Below are 12,801 nucleotides of genomic sequence, written 5' to 3'. Positions count from 1 at the left end.
TTTTTTGTTATTTTAAATTCAAACTTTCTTCCCTATTGCGAGCCTTCGTAGATACATCGATACAAGAACAAGAGAAAAGACATTATTTATTGTTTATTAATTTAGAACAAAAGCAAATCGTGTAATACCGGGAGGGACAAGAACGGAGCAGGAGTGTATTGAGCAAAGATCAAAAGTAAACGATGTACGATGGTAAAAGGATGTAACGAGGAAACGCTCTCTCTCCCTCTATCTGTCCCTCCCGGCACATCTATTTGTGATGAACGTATGTTGAACGCGGAAGTCTAGAGGACTAACTGGAGTGAAAGATTGTGTGTTTGTGTGCACTGATGTGAATGCTGGAATGTACGAGCGTTGTATGGGTTATACGTTAGACAATGGTTGCAAGAAGGTTGTAGAAATTCCTTTGTTTGCCTTTCCCTTTTGTTCTCTCGCTAGTTTGTATTTCAGGCAAGATTTCGCAGAAGGTAACTCACAAAGCATAAGATGGAACTAGCAAAATGGGCGAGCAAAAGAACTGGTAATGGGAAAGGAACAAAGTAGAATGCAAAAAAAAAGAAAACATTACATTAAGTTAAGATCCTCGTTTTGTACGAACAAATAGTAGATTGAATCCTGGAATATGACCCACAAGAGAGGCAAATGAACTTGCTTAGTTTAGTATGCATGAAACGCAAGGCAAAAAGCAGAACAATCAAATGCGGTGAACACCTTCACATTATACGAGCATAACAAACAAAGAAACAAACACAGCAACACACACATATTTTGGTTTGATGGCTCGTTCCATCAGCAGTTGGTTTTGTTTTACTTACTTAATTCGTTAGCAAATCCCTTTTTAGGAACTATGTCGCGTCAATACACCATCAGCAATCATTTTTTTTACATACAAGTAACACAGTAAAAATAGACAAACTAATGATGGGCAACACAATAACAAAAAAAAAAGGATAACAAAAACTCGTAAAATAATGATAGATTTTTGTCGTAAGCTTAAGCAGTTAAGTTGTGTCCTTAATTTTACGAATACACACCCGGGCAGCACCCGTTGCCGGTTTGCAAGGATGCAAGCAAACTCTCACACCCACACATACAACAAGAAACACCCAACGCACGTTCTCCGCCATTTGAGTAGGAGGCAGCCCACGAGAGGCTCACAGCATCGAAACAATACTACACACTTTACCCCATCATTAACACTGTATAACACCATACCACCACCGCACCATACTAAGCCGCCACGTTTCGAGGACATTTTACTACTACTGAAACCAAAAATTGAACAAACCGCAACAAAATCGAAAGCGAACAAAGTTGACCAACCGACGCGAAAGACAGACATGGTTTTTCGATGCAACAAATAAGTGCTTTATATTTTCATCATCTTTCTTCGATCTTGTCGTTTAATCCTATGTTAACTAGCGATAGATTCGATGTGTAAGTCGTTTTGTTAGAGCTTTTTTTTATTACGAACTACAAATACTGTTTAGTTTTAGTTTAGTTCTAGCCTAATTATGTTGTTTTTTTTCTTTAGACAGTGGTAAACGTTGTGTAGGGAAAGAGTGATCATACAAACAAAACGCAATCATCACTAGCATGCCAGAGCGTAAGCCACAGAGCTTCGAGAAATGGTATATAACACAGTGTAGCGAACAGATAGCATCATTTTCTTTACAATTGTTTACTTTTCTTTGTTTATACTGTTTTTTTTTTTTTTGTTTTATTCGAGTACCATTTTTTCATTTTCGCAATTTTTTATTGTTTCAATAAAGACTAGATGAAATTCAGTTGAATTTGTGCAGTGAGAAAGATAAGTTCGCATGATAGAACCTTTTCTAGGCGTAGCAAGGATGGGGCAGAATCGATTGTACATATGGAATATGGAATGGAAATTTGAAAGAAGAACGGAACAGTATCGAAAACAGAAAGTGAGTAACAGATTGACAACCGACCGACCGAAGGACGACAAACAGCTGGACTGCGGAATCTTGCCTGAAGTAGGTCCCCGTTATCATCGAACCCCGCAAACGACACCAAGCTGTACGCGCGTTGAGTGGCTCTGAAAGAAAGCGCTTTCCTGCTGGCCACTTGGGCAATGGTACGATTTTCTCTACGTTCACCAGAACGAAGCTCGAAAAAACAGGGCGACACGTTATGTTTCGTTTAGAATTAACATATCCTAGCGAATTAAATCAACCGATAGCAAATCAGCACACAGACAGACCGGAATGAGACCACACGGTAGAGATGAAACACTAGGAAACACGAGACCGGCCGATTTGGAAGACCTTTTGCGAAACCACACGCTCTCCACAACCGTGCGCCGGCACGGACTGGAGAAACAGAAGAATTATACATACTTATATTTACAACAAAACGAATGAAACCCATTCGGAACATTTCAAAGCGAGTGGGCACCATTAGCGGCGAGTGACGAGTGGGGGCAGAATTGGCAAACGCCAGTCACGCCGCTAAGGATTGTGGAGTATCTATGGAAAGGTCTGGAAGTCCGTCACCAAAAAAAAAAGGAAACCCAACAAAATATCGTGTACAGTAGGAAATGTGAGCGCGCTTGGTGCGATACAAAATTTATTTCGAGCGGAACTATTGAACCGAAACAAATAATCAATAATAATACTAATAATGTATATGGTGGTCCAATGTTGAAATAATATCATTTTACTACAGCTAAAAGAAAAACAAAACGTAAAATATTAAACAAACCATAGAGAGAACGAACCGAAGCCGGCAGTAGGGCGGAACGCGGCGTGAAGGTATTTCGGTGACTTGTTGCTTGGCAAATTTCACCGACTCACGCAGCAGGAGATATTACGTGTAGAAAGCTATTTTATTTACCTTTTAGCAGCCAAACACGGTTTTAGCATATAACCGAGAGAAACGGAAGGCCCCACAGCTTGCGACTGACGCAGATCTCTGTCCGCCCTCTATAGAACCCACCAAAAACAAAAGAAAAATACTATGACCCCAGGGCAAGCCGACGAGAGAAGGCAGAGGAAGAAAATGCAAGAATCGTACACATACCCGTTTCCGTTTCTCGTTTCCGACAAACGCTATACAATCAAGTGAAGACAAAAAAATATATGACAAAACCCTAGACCGAAACCGCCAGCAATCAGCTCTACCATCGACACAATCGTTCTAGCGTTTTATGTTTAAGGAATATACCGCGCATCTAAGCGTCCCCATTTCGTTACGCGTGAAAGTATCATAACCCCCCAATTTTAACCGAACCTCCCCACAATCAGGCTGTGGCTATGCATGGGTGTTTCTTGTTGTTTTAATGCTATACGGTAGCGGGTGCCGGCGAGGGTGGAAAGATGAAAAAGCAGCGCGAAGTTAATGTAGTGTGTACCGATCGACGAAGCTATAGGAATCGTGCAATCATGACCGCCCCCTGCGTGTGAAGGGTGGGGTCAAAATCGTTATCATTTTGCTTGCGTTTTCGAAAAGGACCTCTCATAGCGCGCTTATTTCCGTACTCATTTCTGAGAGGGGCACCTCTTTCGCGGTTTGTTAAAGTTGTTGTTATCGAAAATATGTTTCCTCTTTTTTATGTATATGTGTGTGTGTATATGTGCGTGTGTGTGTGTGAGTGCCAGTCTGTTGTTGGGATGCGCAGAACATTTTGGGGTAGCGTTTTAAAAAAAAAAAGGAGTGGAACACAGGGATACCCCAGTGGATCCTTAATCAAACGCCTAAGCAATCGATGCGCGCCCGTAATGCGACAATAGTAGTGTTTGCTCAATCGACAACCCTCGACACCAACAAGCACCGGCAGCTCGTTTCTCTTCTCAGCTGCCAGACGCTAGCATATCCGGTGCCCCTCGGTGCTAGTGTTGACGCGTTTGTGCGAACCACCCAAATGGCATTTTTTTTTGTGACTGCAAAGCTTCCGCCAGACACACCGGCGGGGCACCCGATAAAGGAGTCCATCCTGTGCTGGGCGCAGGCGAGTTGCGTTGTGTAGACTGTGTTTATGTTTTTTAGATCCATAAGTAGACTAATTTTGAGCGATGTGTAAACGCGCCGGGGTGCTTCTAATCGTTCCGATCTTCGATCCCCATACCAAGGGTCTATCACTGCGGCAGGGGCAGTAATGGCTCCGAAAATCTATTCCCACCTTTAATATACAAGCATCTTTAGACGAAACAAAACATCCTACGCAACATCAAGCAAAAGGCAAGCTGAATCAGAAAAGGAAAGGGGATACATTGAAGAAACCAGGAAGGATTAGCTTAGGGAAAACGCCTAGGATGAATAGTGAAAATGTGTGCTGTTCGAGGGCGCGTGCTTTCGGGGGCGAAAAAAGCTCCCGGTGAATGAAGCTGTCCGCCGCACGAGGAGCACGTTACGTGAGGCAAATTACGACAATATTTGATGGTTGCGTGAAAAACAAAACAGAGAAACGGAACGCTGTGGAAGAGCAAGGACGGTACGAACGAATTGAACATATCGACACCGCGCGTACGTGCGCGCGGAGGATCAATGTTTTATTGTTAAAAGGACATAGCACACCATAGCACGAGGTTTATTTTAACGCCCCTCCCGAGGTTTACTCCGTTCGCTCCGTCAGTGTGTGGGTGTGGGTGTGTGTATGTAGAGCAAATGTTACAGAAAGTAAAATACAAGCGCCTGTTCCTTCGTTTACAGTGCAAAAACGAACAATCGCTCTCTCTTCTAGCGACGCTGGTGACGCAAGCGAAGCGCCAAAGGCTGGAATCCTTTCCGGACTTGGATGGCAAGTAGGCTCACGCAACAGCACACGTGCATGACGAGTATTACGCTCAGCTTAGATTAGTGGTGGTAGTGCGTTGATAGCTTGATAGCAACCAGATAGCAGTGCAAATGTATCCCGCGAATTTTTGGTTCCATTCACTCCTCACCTTCCTGTGGGACCCGTGGGAGCAAGGAAGCTGTGGTCGCGACTACAAGCATATAGCATAATTCTACGGAGTGCATACACTCGCTGCAAGGCGCATGCGTCTAGCAAAATTCATCCAAGTCAAATTAGCAACCGCTATATCGTAGTTTAACGTCGGTGACGAATGAATCGGAGAAGTGTGAGGGCAAACAACCAGTCTTGGCGAATGTGAGGGATGATAATCGAACCAACACGATCGATCAGCAGCTAGCATTATTGTATCAAAAAGGGGGAACTTAAGGACAATTATAAGCAAAGTAGGCTAAATGTTAGTACTAAAGCAACAAAAAAGATTACAACAAAAACAAACCATAGCATTTGGCGATTATCGAGCAAACAGTGAACAAGAGAAACAGAGAATGGGGGAAAAACAAATAACAGAACAGTTCAACAGGCAAAAGGGGTAAGAAACACAAAATCAACTCCGGAACACAAATGACCAATGGGGACGGGAGAAGGTAACTTCCTACCGGTCCAGCAAACATAGTTCGAGATCGAAATGAATCGCCAAAGCAGATCTCACCACAGATCAAACCATAGTAGTAGCATCCATTCACGGAGAGGAGCTTGCAGCCATGAATCCAATGAGAGAAAAAAAAATAATCACAACGCTGTTGCTCGGTTGAGTGAGCACAATTACTTTCAAGCAAAATCCTGTCCCTCAACAAACTCCAACCCTGTACCCATCCAAACGGGGTCCATTCACTCGTTCGTCCTTCGAACGGCGGAACTTCACACGATGGACTCAGTGCGAAAGCGAAAAGGCAAGTGTCAATTATTTTTCTCTATAACAAAAAAAAAGAAACAAATGTATGTGCCTACGGAACGGAACTCGATTCAGCACGAACACTTTTCACAGTTGAGAGCAAACACAGGAAGGAAAATATACTAACAGAAAACACACCACAAAACCCAGCCACAAGAACGGAAGCGATCGCAAAACCCCCCACGAAAAACTACACCCAAAAACAGGACACAACATGCAGCACACACACACGCGCGTGCGCATACACAAACACACACACACTTATCGACACGCATCTCACGGGCCGCGTAGGAGGCTATATAAGTATCCTTGTGTCCTTGGAAGATCACGCCCCTCTCCCCTACTCGGTAGAAGAAGAAAAAAACAAACGTAGCGACAGAAGACGGATCGACGTGCCAAAAGAAACGCGAAGTTGAGCAGGATACATGGTGTTGAAGGAAGAAGTTTTTGTTTTTCATTTCCGGCAGGAGCAGTTAGCTAATTTTAATAGAACAAAAGCATAGCAACAAGCCTCCGCAGGAACTGTCGCCACGGTGGATGCTAGATAAATTTTTAAACTTGTTGTACTGCACATTTGTGAGGATCCTTTATGATGCATTAAGTGTATGTGTGTGTGTGTGTGTGTGTGTGTCTGTGTATGTGGGTGTGCTTTTCCGCGCGCGTGCGCTCACACGCGAATGAAGGAGTATCCCCTTTGGCCGTAGGTTGCATATCCTTGTTCCTCTTCGTGCTGTTTCGCGCTGGATGCGTTTTTGTTTTGTTCTCCTTTAGTAATCCTGTTGTTCCTACTAGCCATGTACTAGGTGACGCGACACACACAACATACAAAAAGATTGATCACAAACACAACGAAATCAACCGTTTCCATTCAAACCGTTCTGTTTGTAGATTGTAATTTTATTGATTGATCATTCGGAAGGCAGGCGGCAAAGGGGGCGTGCTATGTTAGGATAGTTCCCGAGGAAAAGGGAATCGAACGAGAGGAGAGCTTTGGGGGAAAGCTTTCAAAATGAATGGGCGTGGGAAAAGCGGGACGAAAAAGAACGATCCTTTTTTCGATAGGGCTTCACACGCTCTTTCTCTCCGCGCGAACAACATCGAAACTGGGAAAGGGACACAAACAACATGCGCAAATACACGAACTAAAAATAGGCAAACACACAACGCCCACTTCCACACAATCACACACACACAAACTCACATACGCAAACACGGAACAGCTTTTTGTAATTGAACACGCCAATTTGGGAGGGAAAATGCGGGGGGTGGGGGGGAGGGTGCACATTCGCGAGAGTGGACGGGCTATGAATCCACTCCGTGCAACCGTGCAGTAGAACAATGAGCGTGGTTAGGACATACAAAAAAAAAGGTAAAAGGCAAGCGGCGATAAGTAAGATAAAAAGATAACGATAACTATCCGAAGTAAGAGATACAAATAAATCTAGAACAAAACATATCGTTTGCGAGAATAACTAATGATTAACTCATCTCCTGGTGCGAAATATGGTGGAGAGAGGTGCTCGCCGTGTCTACTACTGCTGCTACTACCTACCTACCACCACTACTACCTATCACCCCACTACAACTACTACTAAAAAAAAAACCGCTAGCCGCGAGCATACCTTAAATCATCATACAAGATACATACATGGAAGGATGGAGAAGGTAAAAACATTTAAAAAAAAAACATACATTACAAAAAACTACATGAATACAAGCAAAAGAAGAAAAAAAGGAAACATACATACATAAATGGATAACAATGCAAGTAAGATAGGAAAGGCAGGCAATCGAAAGCAAAGGGGGGCGTTAATTGTGTAAAACAAACAGTAGCGAAATTAACCGAAAGACAGAGAAACAACGTCCCTTTATCGCTCAACGTTGGATGTAGCGATAGGCGCAGTGGAACTTAGCTTACAATCTTCCTCTCCACCGGTGAGGCAGCATGAACCCGCGCGCACGTTCGTTTGGAAGCTTTGATGGTAAATTAAAAAAAAAAAAAGAAGTAGTAGGGCATAATAGGAAAGACGCTACCAGCTTATATTTGGCAGAACCAAACCGCACATTGTGGCGGTTGGAAGGCGGTTACACCAGTAAAAATAACTACATTACTTACATAAATGTTACACTTAAATACAAGCTACACGCAGACACACCACGGTTCACCACTTAGACACTTGGAAGTGACACATGATAACAAACCTATCGAAAACAAAAAAAAACGCTAGTAAGAGAAGGCAAATACACTTTAGAGGATATAAACCAAGGTGCAGAACCTAGCGGAACCGTAGCGATATAGTAGTCCATTAAACCGAGAAGGGTGAAAGCATGGGGTGGTTTGCGATTGGTAATGGAAGAAGAAAAAAGACGCATTAAATTAGCGAGTAGTATGGCAGTTATTGGACACCAGAAGGGAGAGACATGCTTGGACAAATATGTCGAAGATTCCCTGTGCAACAACATCTACTAAAAGAAAACTTTTCTCGATTTGACGCAAACCAAAGTGGGAGGAATGTAGCAGTTTGCTCCGATTCGATCGGATTGAGAAACCTTGCTAAAAAATTGTAAGGACAAAACCACACCTAACATGATAATGCAACCATTACTCCAGAACACACAATAGAACTAACATACACCCCGGAGTAAAACACGATACACGTACACGACGATGAGTGTTGCCGTAGTGTAAGGCGTGTAGAAAAAGATCAATTAACCATCAGGTGGGCAAAAAGGTCATATCCCAATTTGTTTGATGAGCGGAGTTCCAACCCCCCGACAAAAAACACACACACAACAGACATTCAACAGACACACCTACACCTGGTAAAGATCGTCCCGTTGGAACAGGCAGCTTCGTGCTCTTTGTTTGTTCAAATTGAGAGAAAAAAAAAGTAGAAACAAAAACTAAAAATAGAAACTTTGATGAAACAGATAAACAAAGAAAACTCACTCACCACCACAACATTCAACAACTGCAGCTAAAAAAAACAAAAGGCTAAACAAAAGAGCAAAAAACTGCAAAACAAACATTACAAGACAGTAAGAAAATACAATTACAAAAAAAATTGCTACTAGAACGCTAGAACGTATAAATTAATACCCCCCTCTTACATGTAAAACAAAAATACATTAATACACGCATATACATTTAAACACTGATGAAAAAAAAGAACACAAAACAAACTTGTTTCTTTTGCATTTTCGTTCGTTCGCTCGTTCGATTGTGCCTAATGCTTCGTTGTCTCAAGGCGATCACTGCTCGAGCGGGAATTCTTCCATTTGTTGTGCCTATTGAGAAATTATCATTTTCAATTTTCTCTTCATAATGCGACGTCTTTTAAAAACTAATTCTGTTTTACACTCTTTATTATCTTATCATATTTTATTGGTTCCGTTATTAATCGTTGCTTTTACTGTTTACTTTGTACTTTTCTTCCTTTTTCTTTTGTTATTTAGTTTAATTCTGTTAATTTTATGCTTTATTTTTATTCTAGATGGGATTTTCCCAATGAAAGGCGTAACAGAAATTCCGAAATCATGCCGACCGAGCCACACAACAGTCCACCAACCGAACACAAACAAATACCACCACAACTATCAACAACTGCGTTCCACTTTCTCTCTCTCTTTCTCTCTCTCTCTTGCTCTTCCTGTCTTTTGTCTCTTAACCGTCACAATGTCCTCCTGTGTGTCCCGTTTGTCCTTCAGTCGATTTGTCCGTTCGTTCGTCCGTTCGTCTGTTCCATGTCTCTGTCCGCCAACCGATCATTCTACCATTTTCATTCGAGTTAAGCATTCCACGAGATGGTACATTACGCTAAAAAAAACACTAAGGTAAGTATAGTTTCGATTCATTAATATTCTTTACGGTAGCGAGAGTTCCTTCACTTGCTTGAAGGGATAGAACAGAGAGTTTCTTCTATTGGATCAGCAGTCCAAATCAATCATAAAGGACGCACATTTGCGCGATAGGAGTATGAGTTGTGTAAATAGCCATCCCCACTTAGTAGCCACAAGCGTGCCGTGCCGGCTTTGCAGTTAATTAGTTAATTGTTGTAAGGCGCAACTCCAACGTATTTTCACAGTAGCGTAGCGTAGTGGACCGGCTGATCGCGTGCGGCAGAAGTAGCAGTAGCAGTAGCAAGTAAGATGCACTCAAAAACGTTAGACCCAGCGCTACCACCAAGCAGAAGTTAGAGCGTTCGAGGACGTGATAGGCAAGCGGCAGCTAGAAAGCACTTTGTAGAGAGAGCCAACCCTGTTTAGAGATAAAGTTCATGAACACCCCCTAAAATAAACCCCCCCCCCCCCTCTGGGAAGCACTTGAATCATACAAAACTACAAACCGGTAGCAAATCGAAACTATATCGAGAAGCTTCCGGATAAGATTGCACATCATCATACTATACAAACATCCGGAAAAGGTTACGCGGGCGGGGGAATTCTTCCCGCTGCGTAATCTGATCCAACTCCGGCACGTTAGGTAAGAATAAACCTCCTCCAAGCAAGCAGCAGCAAAAAAAATCACACACTCTCTCTCTCCCCGCCATTGCAAGCACAAATACTACAATCACTGCAACGTAAAAAAAAAAGTAAAAAAAAAACCGACGCATACGATATCATAAACAACAGAAAATGATGTTAAGCAGAAATCTCTACTGTCAATTATTAAAGTGTAACAAACGCGAGGCGGGAACGTCAGTAATGGAACGGGAATGGCATCAGAGCGGGCAGCGAAGATGGGACAGGAAAGTTGATAACGATACACACGATAATACATATTTATAAATAACGAAATCCTCCCCCCTCTCTCAGTGAAAGCCGCGAGAACGGCCACAAGCAGTAAAACGCAAGCGGGGGTATATCAAATAACAAGTAACTAGTTAGAGTTAATGCCTATAGCGCGTAAGAATAGAAACAAAACTAAGCAGGAGAAAAACTAACAAGCTGCAACCTCCTGTAGCAGTTGGTAACGAAATATGGTAAGTGAACGGAGAAACAATCTGCAAGCAAAACCACCCAGTCACCGGTAAGCCACGTCTCGTTGTGGCAGGCTCGTTGTCACAGGATAGTTCCTAACGCGAATGGATGCAAGATATCTGTTACCGGCCGATGACGGGCGATGCGGTTAGATGGTATCTAGATTTTTTGTTTTATGTTTCTTACCAACTCTACCGGTAGAGGACTCTATTTTTCACGCGTAGGCACATTCTCCATCCCACCTATGTCTATTACTATCGCTGCCAAAAGTGTTGATGTTGGGCTTTGATACGTTTTCCGTTGTTTCGTTGTAAGTAGAGCAAATATTTATACGTAGGCAAGTTCCATCTGTGGGTTTTAGGTTCACTTGAACGTGAGACCCCTTTTCAGAAAGTGTCCGAAGATGACACCGAAACAGTAGAGAGAAAAAAAAATATGTCCATCACTCATATCGGAGGAAACAGAACGAAAAAAGTGCAACGGAAGCGAATCTATCAGTAGATTTATATTATTACCACAACAACAAAACAAAGGCTAATCAAACCAGCAAAGCAAGGATACACGTTTTTTGCGCAATGTCAGGGATCAATGTTTTAAAATGACTGTAAAACTGTATACACCGTCTACCAACGTGTCTAGTAGAGCTATTGGATCTATTTACTATTTTAAACGCAAATGAGAGCGAAAGCTACAGTGAAACGAAGCGAAGGGGGGGTGGGGACAGAAAAACAAGTAAAGAAAAAAAAAACACACACAACAACCTAAATGCAAACCTAAACAATCTCTACCACCAACAAATAAACATAAATATATATATTCTTAACACTAAAAGGATCCCCAGGAGAACCAAGATGTGTAGCAGCTCTGTGTGCAAGTTCCATGTTTGATTTTCGCCTCAGAATTGAACTAACTGTCGTAGAAAACCAAACAACCACGAACAAACCCTCCCCCTTACAGTAGATGTACCGAAGGTTCAGGTAGTGCACACTCCTGGAGAAAACCCTCCCCATACGCAGCTGATCCGTGTCGTCCATTTTTTGCCCGCCGTGTCTATGCTAACTGCTCTAGTGTGTTTCACGCCCGCTGGGGTTGAATTTAGGTAGAGAAGAAACAACGCAAACAAGTAGCGGTTGCACAAGGATGCACTTTTTTTTTCTTTATTTAAGAGGGAAACTCATCTCTTCTCCCGAAGCTGTACATAGAGGAAACATACGTTACCGTCGCTGATGGTTAAAGCAATGGGCAGATCCGTTTTAACGTAACGAAAACAACGTGAAAGTCGCGCAAGGAAGAACAAAACATCAAGTAGAAAGTAGCCAAAATGCAAGCAAATAACCATAAAACACAGAACAGCCGGCTGCGGCGGGGTGTGAGTAGATAAGCAAGGAGATAATGTTGGGTGATGATGAACCCACCACCCAAAGCTGGTGGATGCGGAGTTGCAAAATTAGCACAATTTCGCATCGCTTCCAACGGAGATTAGGATGCATTTGAACCAATGTTTTTGCTCTTAGACGCTTTTATCCACTAGGTAAGTGTGTGTGTGTGTGTGGGGGGAGGAAGTGAAACGAGATGGCAGGATGCTGCAATTTGCAACTGCAACGCGCGAGAACAGTAAATCCGGTAAAAATGGCCAAATTGAGTTAGCTTTTATGAGTACATATATAAATATATACAAACCCACATATATAAATATACATATAGTTATTACGTTATTCAATGGGCGGCCAGATATTGCACGTATATGGCGCGTAATTGAGACCAAAAGCCAGTGTCAGGAGGTTGCCGAAATGGGTGGACAATGTGTGAAAGGTTAATTTTAAACATCCAACCGGTGCGATGGAACGTACAATAAGATGACGGGGGAAAAACGTCGCATCCTTGCAAGCAAACGAACGTTAAATGAACAAAAAATTGACACACCTCCCAAAGCCCTAGCCTTCCACGAATCATCAGCCCTTCGTTTAGCAAAACGCACTAGAAATTATTCTTACGCAAAGTTCTGCACGAAATTTTGACACCAGGAATCAGGAAAGGAAGTCACGGCGCGTTTGTACAAAAACAAAAAGCCAAAACCGTGGCCAAAAGCGCGACGTCTTTAGGGGGACACACA

This window comes from Anopheles nili, chromosome 2 (assembly GCF_943737925.1).
Source record: "Anopheles nili chromosome 2, idAnoNiliSN_F5_01, whole genome shotgun sequence".
In the NCBI taxonomy this organism is placed as follows: Eukaryota; Metazoa; Arthropoda; class Insecta; order Diptera; family Culicidae; genus Anopheles; species Anopheles nili.
This window is presented reverse-complemented; position numbering follows the sequence as displayed.